We start from the raw sequence: 17,657 nt of genomic DNA, 5'->3' as shown, positions 1-17,657 counted from the left end.
TACCATGTTGTGTTAGTTTCTGCCCTACAACAAGGTGAATCAGTCATAACTATATATATTTATCTCCCTCTTGAGTCTTCCCTCCCTCCCACTCCACCCCTTTGGGTCCTCACAGAGCAGCCAGGTTGGGCTCCCTGTGTTATACAGCAGCTTCCCACTAGCTGTCTGTTTTATACATAGCAGTGTGCAGTATGTCAGTGCTAGTCTCTGAATTCGCCCCATCTTCTCCTTCTCCCATTATGTCCATAAGTCCATTCTCTCTCTCTGCGTCTCCATTCTTGCCCTGCAAATAGGTTCATCCGTACCGTTTTTCTAGATTCCATATATGTGTTAATTTACAATATTTGTTTTTCTCTCTTTATCATTTTAATGCAGATTAAGATATATAATTTTCTAAAGAATGAATATCTCATATCTCAAACTAAAAAAGCAATATTATACTTAATGAAACACTGATAACTTTACTATGAAAAATAATAAGAAGCATACTATTACCACAAAATTTTAGCCTTTTTCTGTAAGTCATAGCTGAAAATGAATATACCAATTGTTAACTATTTCTACACAATATAATTTCTCTTATTTTAGATTTTTTCAAGTAAAGACAGTCAACTGAAAAATAATTAGAACTAGTTATGGATGTAAAAAGGAGGTGAGTTATTAAAGAAAACTTTTCTATAATATATAGATTTTCTAACACCATTAATAAGTTAAAATATAATGAAAAATGTTCCACTGATAGAAACAACAACGAAAATCCCTAGGATAAACTGAACAGGAAATGCAAAGGTCCAATTATCAAAAATACTTCAAAACTTTAGTGAATTACAAAAATTAAGGTGTAAATGGAATGGTATATTGCTTTTCTTTATGGTAAACTTTAACAACCACCAATTACTTCCCTATTTGTTTATAATGTTAACATAATTGCAGTCAGGATGCCAAATTGAGGATTTCATGAAACCAGTCTAAAGTTTGTTTGGAAAATTAAAAGGTAAGAAGAGGCAAGAAATCTTTGAAGATTGTAGGGACATATTCTTTTAGATATTTAAATGTATCATAAGCTATAAAAATTAAAACAGTGTTGAGTAGTACAAGATAAACAAAAATGCATCAATGGAAAAATAGAAAGCATAATATATTTATGTGTGTGTTAATGCTGAGGATACATCTACAATTTATGTATTAATCAATGTTTTATGGGCAGTATTTCAAAAGAATGCTGAATTGTTTTAGAGACAGTATTGAGAGAACTGATTAATGTAGTGGAACTCTGCATTATGGCTGCCCGATATCTTTTGAATACCCTTCTGACAGTCTAATTATGTCTCACAACATAAGCAAGTCCTGCTTTTCTGAGAGAATCCATAAATCAGGCATATGACTTCGATTCTATTACTCCTCCCACCACTGACATCTGAGGTAGAAAGGAACCATGATGTAGAAGGGAGCATATTCAGAGAGACCCGTCTGGCAAGTGTGGTGTCAAAAATGTTTGCTCTTTCAGAGCACCATGTCAGAGTTGCAAGTGTCCCACTGAATCTTTTTTTTATTTTTTAAGTTTTTCGTTTGCTTGTTTTTTTGTTTGGTTTTGTTTTTTGCCAGAACTATCCTGTGGTGTGGTCAGGTATTTCTTCTGGATATATTGACCATGCTTGTCTTGTTCTAGGCTGTGTGGCCTACAAAGTCTAGTTCTCGGGCTCTCTCAGAGGTCTGTGAATTACCCAAAATCCAAATGTTGAAATCCTAACCTTCAATGTGACAGTCTCAGGAGGCGGGGACCCTGGGAGGTGATCAGGTCTTAAGGGTAGAGCCTTCAATGAATAGGATGAATGCCTTTAAAGAAAGACAGGAGATAGCTCGTTTCACCTCTCTGCTGTCTGCCATGTCGGAAATCAATGAGAAGATACTCATCTGCAAACCAGGAAGTGGGTCCTCTGCAGACCTTGGATCTGCCCGGATCTACCTTTATCTTGGATTTCTCAGCCTCCAAAACTGTGAGGAAAATGTTTGTTGCTATTTAAGCTATTCAACCTATGCTATTTTTATTGCAACTCAAGTTAAGACAAGTAGAATCTGCTATTTGCAATTTAAGAACATGCACGGCTCACAATTTACTATTTGGGGAAAAATATATTTACATCCCTGCCTCATGCCATTCACAAAAATAAAATACACCTGGATTAAGAACTAAAATATTAAAAACCAAAATTAAAAAAAAAACATCAAAAACAAAAGCCCAGAGATAAAACTGAAAAGAAGTAGTAAACAAATTAGATTTAACTAACCACAGTGGTCTGCCACTTTGTATGGGTAGATCAAAAATGTGTCTGTGAATGAACTAACAGACCATGAGAAATGGAAACCTGGCCAGTTAAGCAACGTCAGAACATTATAAGATAAAATTAAACTCATTACTCAGGAGAAGAACTAAATATTCTTAGGTCTCAGATCAGACAAGAATTTCTGTTTGAACTTCATAATGAACACAGTCTGTGATGAGATTTTATTGGACGATAACCAGAGAGTGAGTTACACTCTCTGTACTATTTTTGATGATGGCCCTCAGGCAAGTCACATGGCATTACATGGAAAGCACACTAATGCTATTTACCCAGAACAACTCCAGAAGCAAAGGTGTAGGACTGGGTGTGCAATGTACCTCTGATATCGACAAACTAGATAGACTACATATTCGTCAAAGAATCTCTTCCTAATATTTCTTTCAGGTGATCTTTTGATACATAATTAGGGGACTTGAGTCCAAGTTTATACTTCTTTATTATGTATATAAACAATCAAGATAGGTGTAGGATATTGGCTGTCAGTGGCCAAGAGAGACCCAGGCTATTTCTATAATTTTAAGGTTCCAGTAAATATATGGAAAATGTAGAAATGGCAGAGCTAGAGTTACCAAATCTGTGGTGTAATTTGAATGCATACATTCAGCAAATTAATGTTTTGAACACATATACAAAGAAATAACTATTGAGTAACTCATGTAGAGATAACATGTAAAGGAAATTTGAGGTCTTTCTTGAATGTGAAGCACAGCCCCTCCTGGCCTCTGGCACTGGTCCTGGTGAGAATTGAGGAATCTGTGGGCCTAAATAGCCCAATCTTTACTCAGCCTAGAACCACAGGTATGGAAGCAAATACAAAAACTGTTTTGTTCATTTTAAATGGAGGCAAGTATGCTAACTTGCTTTATCCTGTTGAACACTTTGCAATCCCATGCACTGTAGCCCCCCAGAGTGGGTTGCTATACCCTCCTCCAGGGGATCTTCCTTACCCAGGGATAGAACTCTTACCTCTTTTGCATTGACAGGCAGATTCTTTACCACTAGCACCACCTAGGAAGCCCCTTAAATAGGTGCCGGAGTGCAGTCTGTATGTTAATGGACATGTAGTTCTAATTTGGCTAGACTCCCTACTTGGCCAAGAGAAAAATTCCATTGATACATACCTAATTTAAAATATTGCTCTTCCTGGGTTTAACAGGAGGAATGTGGAGGAAGGTCAACCCTGTGTGGGCAGATTCTTACATCCAGTTTAAAGGAAGTGGAAGTCTATATTAAAAAAATACTAACTTAAAGTTCAGAATCATCCATATCTTCCCTTGCTTTTCTTCCTGGCATGATTAGCTCACAGAACCACCATCTGTCCTGGTCACGTCTACCTCGAGAAAATGAATTTACATCATCTGGATCCAAAGGAATGCTTGTCCTTTGTTAATTCTTCCCTGGTGTTTTCCGATTCTGTTTCACTGCCACAGTCACAGGGAAGAAGGGAGGCGGCGGAGGAGGGGAGAATGGGACCACGCAAAGATTGCTTCTCTCAACCCGGCGCCCACGTTGTCCCCACATCCACGACATGCACCAGAAGTTCTGTGTCAGAGCTGGAGACTTAGCACAGACCCAACTCTGATCGCATGTGCTGTTTCGGTTCTTCTCTCAGAGAGATAACATTCCTTTGAACTCGCCAGCAAGGGCTTGCCAGTCTCTTGCCCCACACCACACACCCTTGGAATAGCCTTAAGAGAGAACTCAAAATTGTGACCTAACACGAAGGAAGGTGTTTTAAGGAAGGTTCCTTTAAGGAAGGTGCACCATATAAGAGGAAGTCTCAGGGTTCCTGAGTTCGCCTCACGAGGGGAGTAGATGGCGCGTCGATAGCGCAAGTAGATTTGTTTGGAGATAGAATGTTTGGAGATGAGTTGAGAGGCCACTGCTTCAGTTGGTAGAGCAGGAACAATCCACACTTCCAAGGGCAGTCTGTGAGGGAAGAAGTGAGGAGGAGCATGGGAGGTGGGGGAAAGGACACTGCAGCATCTTACATCTGGTGGGTGTTTCAGAAGGCTCTTGGAAGGAGGGGTGGCTAATGCTCAATTTTAAATTGTTCTGTGGCCGCCATGTAATTCCCATTTCCACAAACCTTTAGTGATGTCTGCTGTTAAACGAATTCTACAAGAAGGCCATAAGACAACTTCCTTGGCTTCCACCTGTGCTCTATAAAAGCGGTTCCCCAGCTTCCTTCTACAAAGCACTTCTAATCAGTTGGCATTGCTCAAGTAAATTCTCATATTTTTAATACTCCTCAGTTTATCTTTTAACATTACCAGAGAACTTTGTGAGAGTGAACTTTGTGTCTTTGCTTTTTTGTGGGAGTCTAATGAAGGAGTCGCTCACTCATGTCCGACTCTTGGAGAAGGCAATGGCAACCCACTCCAGTACTCTTGCCTGGAAAATCCCATGGACAGAGGAGCCTGGTAGGCTGTGGTCCATGGGATCGCTAGGAGTCGGACACGACTGAGAGACTTCACTTTATTTTTTCACTTTCATGCATTGGAGAAGGAAATGGCAACCCACTCCAGTGTTCTTGCCTGGAGAATCCCAGGGACGGGGGAGCCTGGTGGGCTGCCATCTATGGGGTCACACAGAGTCAGACACAACTAAAGTGACTTAGCAGCAGCAGCAGCAATGAAGGAGTGGAATTTCCCATCTGGGTCACCAAGGCTTGGACAGAACTGGTGCCCCGGGGCTGGAAGAATGACTCCTGTGCTTGGCTGAACTATCAGTGAAAGGAGAAGCTCTGAGCCAGAGTGACCTTAATAATTTCCAAGAGATCCCCTGAGAAATTTCCTCAAATTGGAGGAAGGCGTTGGGCTTTTTGGAGGTTGTAGAATGGAGGTTTGAGCCAAGCATATGTGGATCTAAAAAGGCAAGGAGAAGGACTCCCTGGCAGCCAATGGTTAAAACTCTGTGTTTCCAGTGTAGGGGCAAGAGTTCAATCCCTGGTTGGGGAACTAGTCCTGCATTCTGGGCAGTACAAACCCCACCTCCAACCCCATCACCACCACCACCACACACACATACAGACACACACACACACAAAAGGTGTACAGAGCTGAAATCTGAGTTATATACATCTATTTGTGGTCTTGCGTTCTCTTTCCTGCTAGATCCTAAAGGGACCTTCTCTTTTGCAGAACCACTATAGACTGCTAACCTCTTAGGTCTGAGATGGATATGGGAGAAGTTATAAGGGAAAAAAGATCCTAGAGACAAGTGCCTTAGTGGTTGGAGAGAGGAAAGGACATGGGAAAAATGCTAACTTTACCTACACACATTTGAACAAGAGCACTAGCAAGAGGTAATCGTGTTTTCTCTAACCATGGCATTCTAGAATATAATTATTTGTGATAAGTGACTGCCTTTTTTCTTCCTAGTTTTTTAAGTGACAGCTTTAACAGTCCTTCCTAGGATCAAAGAGCTCTGTTCTCACTTGGCAAATGATCGAAGGAGAGGCAATAAAATGAGAGACAGAAGAGGGTAGGCCCCGGACAGGACACAGATTTTTAAAAGGGTGAATATTCCCCTTATTCCTCCCTACAAAGAAACCAGGGCATCCACTGCCTGGTCATGATCATTCGGCACACAGCCTCCTCTCCTGGGGTGCCAGTCATTGGATGAGGACCTCCCTGGGCTCCCTGCCACAGAGATAATATGTTCCAGTCTGTTATTTTCACCTTCAACTGGCAGCCCAGTGGGTCCTAGCATGTTTAAGAGTCAGCTGTGCCACAGAGGACAGGCATGCCATGGCCATGAGGCAGGCCAGTCATGTATGGTGAACGGTGCAGCACAGGAGTGCTGATGAAGTCAGCTTGGCTGCCTGCCTGGCAGGTGGACCCTTCCTGCCACCCAGTCTGCTTCTAAGTCTGGAAGCCTGGGTGCATAGCCTTTTCTCTTTGTCTTGTCTCCTTCGTTCCCCTTTATACTTTCCACACATAATATTGCCATTTTCTTCAGTGTCCTCTCACCTGTTTCAACCTCTCTTCATCTTTTCCAATGGATAAGTCATTCTTCTTTCCATTGCATAATGGGTGAAAAAAGTTATTCCATCTGCAGCTCTCCACCACTTTCTGAGAGGGTACCTCTTCTTGGGTGTAGGTATGCAACTTTTGAGATGGACTCAGCATCCAGCTTAGTTTTTCTGCATAGTAAATGGAGAAAGCTTATGAGAGTGGGAGTGAGATAGAAGAATTCAGGATGAAAGGCACAGGAGATGGTGAGATTGAGTGCTGTGGGAGCAAACATTTTGGAACAACTCCTCTTTAGTGATAGAAAGAGAGAAGGGAATTTGGAGAATGTGGGGAGGAGAAAGAATGATTATGCTGACAGCAATATCTGCTATTTATCCAGTACTTGATTTTTGTTAGGCATTATACTTAGCTCCTTTTGTTCATTATTCAATCCAATCCTCCAACAATGTTGTAGGCTAAGTTTTATTATCCTTTTGCTGCTGAGGAAACCAAGGCTCAGCAAAGTTAGAGAACTTGCTCAAAGTAACACAGCCAGGAAGCTGTGAAATTCAGTGCAAGTTCCAGCTGACTTCAGAGTTCAAATTCATAATGACTAAAATATATTGACTCGCCAAGAAAATATATGACTGGACCTTCAGAAAGGCAGAATGTTGAGCTTATAAGTGACTAGATTTATTACCTGGGAAGCTCAGTGACCCTCTTCTGCCTTTCTGTGAGAGGGTAGGTGGCACTGAGGTGGCCACTAAGCCACTGACTGGCCTGCCGTCTGCATATGCTGGTTGGCTGCCTGCCCCTCAGTGTCTGGGCCTTTTGTTCAGCTTTCATGGAAAATGTGATGCTGGATCTGCTCAGCCTGGCACTTTTCATTCCAAAAGAATGCTGAGGTGGAATAAAACAAACCCAAAGAGCAGGCGAATAAGAGACAAAGGATTAGAACCAACCAGTTTCTTTCATACACAGCAGTATTTTGAGAAACTCTAGTCAATAAATAACGCATTTCAACAATACTTCCCCAAAGAAAACTTTCCGTGGCTTTATTCAAGTTTCTCATCTTGCTGTTTAAAACCATTTCCTTTGTTTTAGGACCACTGTGTGCGTAAAACACATGCAATTTCAGGGGACAAGACCTCGGAATATTAGAGCTAGAAGCAACCCCCTCCTTCACTGTGCAGATCATAAGCGCAAGGTCCCAGGATGACTTTAGAGTCACAGATCTATATCTCAGTCCTTTCCCTGATGCTTTACTAATGGTGTAATAGCTCTTAAGCCAGAGACAGGATCAACTCTCTCCCCTAAAACTCTGCCTACCCTGGTGATGGATGTAGTGGGGATTAAATGAAGTGTTCTACCTGAAGTGCCTAGAAAAGGTCCTGTAAGAAGTAAATGCTCAACAAATGCCTGTGCCCTTTCTTGGGCCATGTTATTCATCTATTCAGGGTAGAGCTAAGGCCAGAACCTTGTTTTCTGATTCTCCACTGTGTGTGTGTGTGTACATGCTGCAGAGCAGTGTAATGTCTGCTTCCATGAAGTAACGTGATTTATTACCCTTTCTAATTCTATTCAGTTCAGTTCAGTTGCTCAGTCGTGTCCGACTCTTTGCAACCCCATGAATCACAGCACACCAGGCCTCCCTGTCCATCACCAACTCCCGGAGTTCATCTAGACTCACGTTCATTGAGTCAGTGATGCCATCCAGCCATCTCATCCTCTGTCGTCCCCTTCTCCTCCTGCCCCCAATCCCTCCCAGCATCAGAGTTTTTTCCAATGAGTCAGCTCTTCCCATGAGGTGGCCAAAGTACTGGAGTTTCAGCTTTAGCACCATTCCTTCCAAAGAAATCCCAGGGCTGATCTCTTTTAGAATGGACTGGTTGGATCTCCTTGCAGTCCAAGGGACTCTCAAAAGTCTTCTCCAATACCACACTTCAAAAGCATCAATTCTTTGGTGCTCAGCTTTCTTCACAGTCCAACTTTCACATCCATACATGACCACTGGAAAAACCATAGCCTTGACTAGATGGACCTTTGTTGGCAAAATAATGTCTCTGCTTTTCAATATGCTATCTAGGTTGCTCATAACTTACCTCCCAAGGAGTAAGCATCTTTTAATTTCATGGCTGCAGCCACCATCTGCAGTGATTTTGGAGCCCCCCCAAAATAAAGTCTGACACTGTTTCCACTGTTTCCCCATCTATTTCCCATGAAGTGATGGGACCAGATGCCATGATCTTAGTTTTCTGAATGTTGAGCTTTAAGCCAACTTTTTCACTCTCCTCTTTCACTTTCATCAAGAGGCTTTTTAGTTCCTCTTCACTTTCTGGCATAAGGGTGGTGTCATCTGCATATCTGAGGTGATTGATATTTTTCCCAGCAATCTTGATTCCAGCTTGTGCTTCTTCCAGCCCAGCATTTCTCATGATGTGGTTATGATATTCCAAGCACTTATTTAGATGTTATTGTTCAACAATAGTGCAACAAAATGGTAAAGTTGGTAGACAGGGATAGTATCACTGGATCCACTTTCCACATCAGGGAAGGCAGACTGGGAGAACGTGATTTCCTTCAGTCCCGTGGCTAGTCAGGGGTGCAGTTAGATCACTAGGTAGTTTTATTAAAGAGATAAGAGAGAGTGAAAGAAATACTAAGCTGGAGGTCATAAATGACATAAGTGACTGATAATTCTGATTAGATAGTGAGAGAAAAAATGGACTTTGAGATGATTGAGCAAAAGACCAAGAGAAAACACTGACAAAGCAGTAAACAACCCCCTGTGAGGGACTGGGGGAAAGTAACAGTGGTGGTCACTGCTGACCAGAGTAACTTTCCTATCAGATAAGTACTGGTTGCTCAGCAGTTCTGAAATTCTTCAGCCCATTCTTTCCAATTCACTTTGCCTCTACAGCATCCTAACTGCACAAACACTCTTCTTCAGACAAGAAAATGGAAAACTATTTTAAAAAATCACATTTCAATTTCAATTTTACTCTCTAGTTCAAGGTAGTGGTATTCTAAACCCTAGAATTTGGATTGCTTTAAATTTATTCATCTGAGATATATGAACATACACAGGTACTCCAGTCTTCCTAAAATGCACAGAGTTCACAGAGTCGGAAGCGACTTAGCAGCAGCAGCAGAAGCATCAAGCATGATAATGATACAGAAAAAATTCACCATGAGAAAATGAAAGATGATCCCTGACTCTTCCATCCCCACATCTGCTGCACCCAATGGCTCTTGACCTGGGCTTCATTCTGGTGCTCTGAGTTTATACCCTCAGATTCTGACCTTTTTGAAAACCCACCACATGTCTTTCACAAGCTGACCTGTAATACTCTGAATATACCAAATATCATTGGATTGTACACTTTAAACAGGTGAATTGTATGGCATGTGAATTCTCTTTCAATCAAGTCGTTACATTAATAAAGGGACCATAAAAGAATTGAAAGCACAATCTTAGATATGTGCACACCCATTTTAATAGCAGCATTATTCAAAATAGCCAAAAGGTGAAAGCAGCTCAAGTGTCCAGAGACCAATGAATAGAAGAGCAAAATGTGATATCTATACTTATCTGTGTCTATATCTATAATCTGTATCTATAAGTGTGTTATATGATATGTATACATACACTGGGATATTATGCAGCCTTTAAAAATTAAAAAAACAATATTTTTGGCTGTGTTGAGTCTTCGTTACTGTGCGTGGGCTTTTTCTAATTGCAGAGAGCAGGGGCTACTCTCTCATTGCAGTTTTTGGGCTTCTCTTTGCAGTGGCTTCTTTTGTCACAGATCACAGACTCTAGAGCATCAGGTCTTCAGTAGTCATGGTGCGTGGGCTCAGTAGTTTTGGAGCATGGAGTTAGTTGCCTTGTGGTATGTGGAATCTTACTGGAGCAGGGATTGAACCTATATCCTCTGCATTGGCAGACAGACTCTCAACCACTGAACCACCAGGGAAGTCCTATACAGCCTTTAAAAAGAAGGAAAATCTGACATGTGCTACAACATGGATGAAACTTGAGGGTATTATACTAAGTGAATAAACCAGTCACAAAAACACAAAACTAAATCATTCCACTTGTATAAGATACCTAGAGTAAATTCAGAGCCAAGGGGTAGAAAGGTAGTTTCCAGGGGCTGTAGCGGGAGAAGTGGAAAATGGTTGTCTAATGGATACAAAGTATTAGTTTTGTAAGATGAGAAGAGTTCTATAGATTGGATACACAGCAGTGTGAACGTATGGAACACTAATGAGCACTACTGCACACTTAAAAATGGTTACGATGCTATATTTTATATTATGTGTGTTTTACCGCACTTTTTAAAAAGGGGAGACGGGGCTGTGGTTCATGTGTACCGTTTAAGGGGAGCTACAGCCTGGTTGCCTGTGAAATTCCAGTAAACAATGATAGAACTTTCAGAATCTAATATAGTTTTAGAAGAAAGTAATGGTCATGTTCTACCCCTTAATGGTTTCAAAGTTCTCACAGATAGGAATTATAAGACAGTTACTCTAGACTTTTCTGACATTGATAGGAAAGGATTCATATATTTATTAATTCATTTATTCACAAACATTGAGTGTGTGCCTACTGTGTTTTAGGCTTGGTGCCGATTGCTGGGAAGACAGCGTCAAGGTGTCACTGCCCCAACCCACATAGGTTCTACAGTCTGATGGGCTGAATCAATTGATACGGAACATGACTTGTAAAAGTCCAGAATGCCTAGGCTTTTCATTTGCGTATTTTACAGAGTCTCTCATGAACACTGTGGTAACAGCCACCACTACAACTATCTCTTGATACTTTCATATACATTTTCGTACTACTTGGTTTGACTGGATTCTGACCTCAACCTGCTCCTCCCACCTCTTCAATAATAAAGTTTCTTGAGAACAGGCCAGTCTTATTCATTTTATATTTGCTACAAACGTGTATCCTCTACAAAAAGTCCCTATAGTGATCAAAGTTCTATTCACCCAGAACCTCAATAACAATTTTGTGAACTAAACAATTTTGAGGTAACAAACACTGCCCTGTCACTGTGACCAAAATAGTGACTGCTGCTTTCAGGGTCCTGGAACCATCCCAGCCACCAAAGCGGATTGTTATACATAAGGAAATGTCTGTCCTACAAATTAGGAAAGATGTTTTAAAATATGTTGAGGGACTTCCCTGGCGGTCCAGTGACTGGGACTTCGCACTCCCAATGCAAGGGCCCAGGTTGATCCCTGGTCAGGGAACTGGATCCCACATGGCGCACCTAAGAGTTCGAGTGCCACAGCTTAAGGTCCCTCATGCTGCAACCAACACCTGGAACAGACAAATTAAAAAAAAAAAAATCGTGTTGATCCATCCCCGGTTCTTCCTTGCATTGTGAAGATTTGGCCCCATTTTACAAAAGTTCTTTTTCTGTGACATTACTAATCCTACAGTGAGTATAACCTGAGAAACACGAAATTTATTTGCATGTGCAAGTTTGTAGACCTAGACCTCATATTATACATGAACTCATTTAACTCATGTAAAATCTTATTCAGGCTAGAAGTATCCAGAGTGGGGCAAAGAGTGAAAGAAATTAGGCAGTTGTTGGAGGTTTTGAAAGTAATGATCTGGAATGATGCCATCTTATTATTGCCTATGAGAAGAGTCTGCAGTCAGAGGCCTCTAAATCAGAATTATACATTCAGATCCAGTTATTTAGTGAAATAACTGTACTAAATTCCTAGTTGTATGCTGTTTCATTCATCTTCATAATCAGTTTCTGATGGAGGCATTACCAGCTTATCTTACAGATGGTGAAACTGAGGACTAATGAGATTGGGAGATTCCACAATGTTTCACTGCCTCCAAGTTCACATATCATGACATCTCAATTTTAATATTTTACTGAGGTAAGAGACTTAAAAAAACTGTAAATAGTCTCTGTTGCTCAGGAGTTGCTGGTTCTATAAGATCCAGTAAGCATCACTCTTGCTTTCCTGAACTTTGAGCTTCAGTTGCACGTCAGACTGTGGAGGTGGCCAAATGCTGATGCCATGGAGCAGCAGCAGGTGGCACCACTCAGGGGCAGATGAATTCATACGCCTCCGACATGCCTGGCCAGTCTGCTGTTCACGTGAAGCGACACTCAGCAGATCAGGGCCACCTTGGTCTGCAAACGCAAGTCATTCTTCCCTGATTAATGCAGATTTAATGTCCAAGGTTACAAACTGCTGGGAGGTGGAGAGGGAGAGAGCAAATCTCTGCAGTTTGAGGTCACCAAAACGTAAGCAGCTCGCCCTGACTTGAAGTGAGACAGGTACTCCGTGTACCTTTCCTGTGACTTATGGCAAGTTACCTAATCTCTCTGAGCCAGAGTTTCCTTGTCCAGAAAGTGGGGCTAATAAACCTTTCTTCAGAGAGGTGCTAGATTAGAGAGCATACATCAAAAAAATCAAGTGCATCATAAAACTTCAAAAAAGAGCTATTATTGTTATCGTTGTCATTATTACAACAAAAATAATTATCCTAGTAGCCTGTGGGAAATTATTTCTACCATAAATTTCTCAGTGGGTAAAATGTTCCAATCACAGTTCTGACCACCCCAGCCCTGATGCCCAACAACTATTACTAAGCCCACTCTCTATTCTTTCGTCATCATCCACCTCTTATTCCTCCTTTCTCCTCTGACAAAAGTCAAACTTGATGAAACTTCATATGTCTCCAGATCAATCATCCTAATCTGACAAGTCAAGTACCAGGTGTTTGAATGAGCACCAGAAAGTGTGCCTTAGGGAGGCCGGTGAAGTCAGGAGCACTGATGGGAACTTTCCATGGTTTCAGATCAGATCAGATCAGATCAGTCGCTCAGTCGTGTCCGACTCTTTGCGACCCCATGAATCACAGCACGCCAGGCCTCCCTGTCCATCACCAACTCCCGGAGTTCACTGAGACTCACGTTCATCGAGTCAGTGATGCCATCCAGCCATCTCATCCTCTGTCATCCCCTTCTCCTCCTGCCCCCAATCCCTCCCAGCATCAGAGTCTTTTCCAATGAGTCAACTCTTTCCATGAGGTGGCCAAAGTACTGGAGTTTCAGCTTTAGCATCATTCCTTCCAAAGAAATCCCAGGGCTGATCTCCTTCAGAATGGACTGGTTGGATCTCCTTGCAGTCCAAGGGACTCTCAAGAGTCTTCTCCAACACCACAGTTCAAAAGCATCAATTCTTTGGCGCTCAGCCTTCTTCACAGACCAACTCTCACATCCATACATGACCACTGGAAAAACCATAGCCTTGACTAGACGAACCTTTGTTGGCAAAGTAATGTCTCTGCTTTTGAATATGCTATCTAGGTTGGTCATAACTTTCCTTCCAAGGAGTAAGCGTCTTTTAATTTCATGGCTGCAGTCACCATCTGTAGTGATTTTGGAGCCCAGAAAAATAAAGTCTGACACTGTTTCCACTGTTTCCCTATCTATTCCCCATGAAGTAGTGGGACCCGATGACATGATCTTCATTTTCTGAATGTTGAGCTTTAAGCCAACTTTTTCACTCTCCACTTTCACTTTCATCAAGAGGCTTTTGAGTTCCTCTTCACTTTCTGCCATAAGGGTGGTGTCATCGGCATATCTGTGGTTATTGATATTTCTCCCGGCAATCTTGATTCCAGCTTGTGCTTCTTCCAGTCCAGCGTTTCTCATGATGTACTCTGCATATCAGTTAAATAAACAGGGTGACAATATACAGCCTTGACGAACTCCTTTTCCTATTTGGAACCAGTCTGTTGTTCCATGTCCAGCTCTAACTGTTGCTTCCTGACCTGCATACAGATTTCTCAAGAGGCAGATCAGGTGGTCTGGTATTCCCATCTCTTTCAGAATTTTCCACAGTTTATTGTGATCCACACAGTCAAAGGCTTTGGAATAGTCAATAAAGCAGAAAGAGACATTTTTCTGGAACTCTCTTGCTTTTTCTATGATCCAGCGGATGTTGGCAATTTGATCTCTGGTTCCTCTGCCTTTTCTAAAACCAGCTTGAACATCAGGAAGTTCACGGTTCACATATTGCTGAAGCCTAGCTTGGAGAATTTTGAGCATTACTTTACTAGCGTGTGAGATGAGTGCAATTGTGCGTTAGTATGAGCATTCTTTGGCATTGCCTTTCTTTGGGATTGGAATGAAAACTGACCTTTTCCAGTCCTGTGGCCACTGCTGAGTTTTCCAAATTTGCTGGCATATTGAGTGCAGCACTTTCACAACATCATCTTTCAGGATTTGAAATAGCTCAACTGGAATTCCATCACCTCCACTAGCTTTGTTCGTAGTGATGCTTTCTAAGGCCCACTTGACTTCACATTCCAGGATGTCTGGCTCTATGTCAGTGATCACACCATTGTGATTGTCTGGGTCGTGAAGATCTTTTTTGTACAGTTCTTCTGTGTATTCTTGCCATCTCTTCTTAATATCTTCTGCTTCTGTTAGGTCCATACCATTTCTGTCCTCTGTTATCCTTAGGACAGGCCTTGGCCAAACTTCCCTAGACAAATGAGCCTCAAATTTGTGTTTTAAACATTTCAGTTTCCCTCAATATTCACATTCAGTGTGTAACACTTTCCACCTTTAGAAGCTGTCTGAGCCTAAACTCTACACCCAATGGTCTGCTTCTTTTTCCTTTATTTCATGGATATTTCCCTCACTATAGTATTGTACTGTATACCATAGAGCACTTTGGTTTTGATGGTTTTTTCCCTCCTATGTTATGAGTTATTTCAAAGGAGAATGTTTCTGAGAAATATACTTTTCCTGTGATCATGGTCATTGCATTATTTTTAGATTTTCCTACAAATTTTGCCTCTTTCATTATTTGCCTTAGGAAGCATACACTATTTTTATTTGCCTTCTCTTGAATTAGATTTGGGTTTAATGCTCAGAGGAAAAGAAAACCCTGTAGAATGAACTAGTCCTCAAGACAGTGCTGTAACTAGGGGAGCTGATGGCTTACATCAATCACTTTGAGTTTTATTCTAGTTTTTACCAACTTTAAAGACAAAAATATAAAGGTTGAGAGAGAATGAGACTAAAGTAAAGAGACATTGTGTTCTGACATTAAAAGCATCGGGGAGCCTAGTTTGGTTTGAGGCGCTGGGAAGGATCTTTGAGTATCTCCTATATGCAGGCACTTTACAGACTCACTTAATGCTCTTGTGAAGTTCAGATTCCACTTTACAGAGGAGGAAATTCAGGCTCAGAGAAGTGAAAATAACCTTGACCAAGGTCATGTGTGTAGTAAGTGCTGGAGCTGAGCTACATGCTTCCCAGTTTTCCTTGGTGGACTCCAGAGCCCAGTCATCTACTCGGTGCATGACTGCTCCTCATCGATTGTCTGTGTCTCCTAATTTGTAAAATAGAGAATCCGGATTGAGAACTACGAGGTCTCCAGATGTCCCTTATAGTGTTAACACTCTGAGTATAGAGGGTGTGTGAGCATGATTAGAAGGATTGGCTGTTTATGAGCCAATCAGAGTTATTGGTTAAACACCTCTCTACCAGGCCAAGGTGGGAAGGAGAGGGTAAAAGTTAGAAAAAAAAAAAAACAACCAACAAGCCAACTTGGGTGAGAAGTCTATAAAAACTGGGTGTTGCAAAAGTTCATCCTATTTGGCAGCTGCTGCCTCATCCACAGCTTCTGATAGATCCAAGAGGACTCTCCTCTCTCAGACTGTAAGTAAAGAACCTCCTTTGTCTACCTGGAGAATACCAGGGAGTCAGAGGTTAGTGATAGCACTAAGCACAGAGAGGAACGTTTGTTGGCTTTTGTTTTCAGGAAAAGTGTGATGGTGGCTGAAAGCGTGGTGATCTGTTGAAATGATTGTTTTCCTCTCTACCCATCCTGGTAGATCCGGACCTATCCAGTTACCAGCAGTCCCTGTAAGAGGGCCCTTTTGAGTCTTTGGCTTAGGGAAAACAGAGTGAATTTTCTGCTTACCAAGGTCTCATGCCAACTTTTTAAAAAGTGTGTAGGAAGTTGTTTACATTATATGATTAAGAAAAAATAAAGGCAAGTTTCAGAAAAGTGCGCAATACATAATGTCATTCTTTTTTAAATTAAACAAAAATGGTATGCACACATACTGTTTATGGGTCTATATACGCAGAGAATAACCACACTGAGCTTACTCCTAGGGAATGAAATAGGGTGGGGTGACTCTCATAGGTCACTTTATGTTTTTTTTTAATGTTTTATTTCTCAGTGAATAAGTTTATATATTCTATTATAGTGAATTTTCCTATTTGGTTAGATTCTACTCAGTTTTTGAAATGCCTGCTCATTTCTGCTCCCTGCATAACAACTGCCTATTGCAATGATTTATTTACATATTTATCTCCTTATGTAATTTTCTTCATTCTCTTCCCACACCTATTAAAACTTGCACTGAAGTTTCTTTGTCACAGAAATGAACTCTTGGATTGTTTTTCCCTTCATCTGCACCCACAGCTCAAATGAGAAAATGGAACAGGCATCACGGAGCATAGTCATCCTTTGATTATGAATTGTCAAACATTTCCCTTATTTGATACTTTCTATAACATTTCCTACTACAGAAAACGTATGAAAATCCTACAGCTTGAGATATTTAAAATCAAAAGCTGCTGATGTATTTTGCCATATTTGTTCTACTATCTGAAGAACAGGCATGTTGTGAGGATATGTTGCCTTTTAAAATAAACTTCTCTTTAAATAGTTGGGGCTTCCCCAGTCACTCAGATGGTAAAGAATCTGCATGCAATGTGGGAGACTCAGGTTCCATCCCTGGGTCTAGGTGATTATAGGTACCTAGAGTTCCATTAGCTGATGTGGATCCAGCAGGGGCTCCTGCTCTCCTGCCACCGTCATTTGAAGCAAGGTTCATCTGCAGACAATCCAGGCCCAGGCTAGACATGAGGTGCTGGGTTAGGGAACAGAATATAGTTGCTATAAATCTAGGGTTCCTTTGGTTTAGGTGTCAGTTTAGAGGAAAGAGCAACACTCAGGTCTCTTTGTGAGCTGCTCCACATGTGTTCAAAGGCACCAGGGATCAGGCTGCTTTAGAGCATCTCACTGGACTTGTCACTATGGAATCAGATACATAACAAAGCTGTGGGCATGTTCCTGCATCTGTATGTGAAAGTGCCAAATGCAGTGCCTGACAATCATGGGCTTCCAGTGAATAAGCCCCTCACGTCTTCCTGAAAATCCACCTGCCGTGTACATGGAGAAGCAAATGAATTCTCTACACCCTTATATTCTCCAGGAGTTAAATATTGATATTTTACACATTATTATATTTTCAGAGAGTCTCTTTAAAGAAGGCAGA

The 17,657-nt window shown here is 41.4% G+C and overlaps 1 protein-coding gene and 1 long non-coding RNA gene across 3 annotated transcripts in view; one reads left to right on the top strand and one right to left on the bottom strand.

The window, feature by feature from the left end:
• The window catches only part of ALDOB (aldolase, fructose-bisphosphate B), an 89,144-nt gene that overhangs the window by 57,785 nt on the left and 13,702 nt on the right, over positions 1–17,657 (top strand). The window contains exon 1 of one of the 2 annotated variants that reach the window (XM_027550420.1): positions 15,917–16,023. The exons of the other annotated variant lie outside the window; for it this stretch is intronic. The gene's annotated coding sequence lies outside the window, so the exon portion shown is untranslated. Of the gene's footprint in view, positions 1–15,916; positions 16,024–17,657 lie in introns of those variants that run through there. 2 annotated transcript variants of the gene reach the window in all.
• On the bottom strand, positions 5,413–7,950 carry LOC113897600. Its single transcript, XR_003512368.1, has 2 exons — positions 7,002–7,950; positions 5,413–6,492 (listed from the first exon to the last, which is right to left on the bottom strand). It is a non-coding gene; the product is annotated as an uncharacterized LOC113897600 (long non-coding RNA).

The sequence above is a fragment of the Bos indicus x Bos taurus genome, chromosome 8, assembly GCF_003369695.1.
Source record: "Bos indicus x Bos taurus breed Angus x Brahman F1 hybrid chromosome 8, Bos_hybrid_MaternalHap_v2.0, whole genome shotgun sequence".
Lineage (NCBI taxonomy): Eukaryota > Metazoa > Chordata > Mammalia > Artiodactyla > Bovidae > Bos > Bos indicus x Bos taurus.
This window is presented reverse-complemented; position numbering and strand designations above follow the sequence as displayed.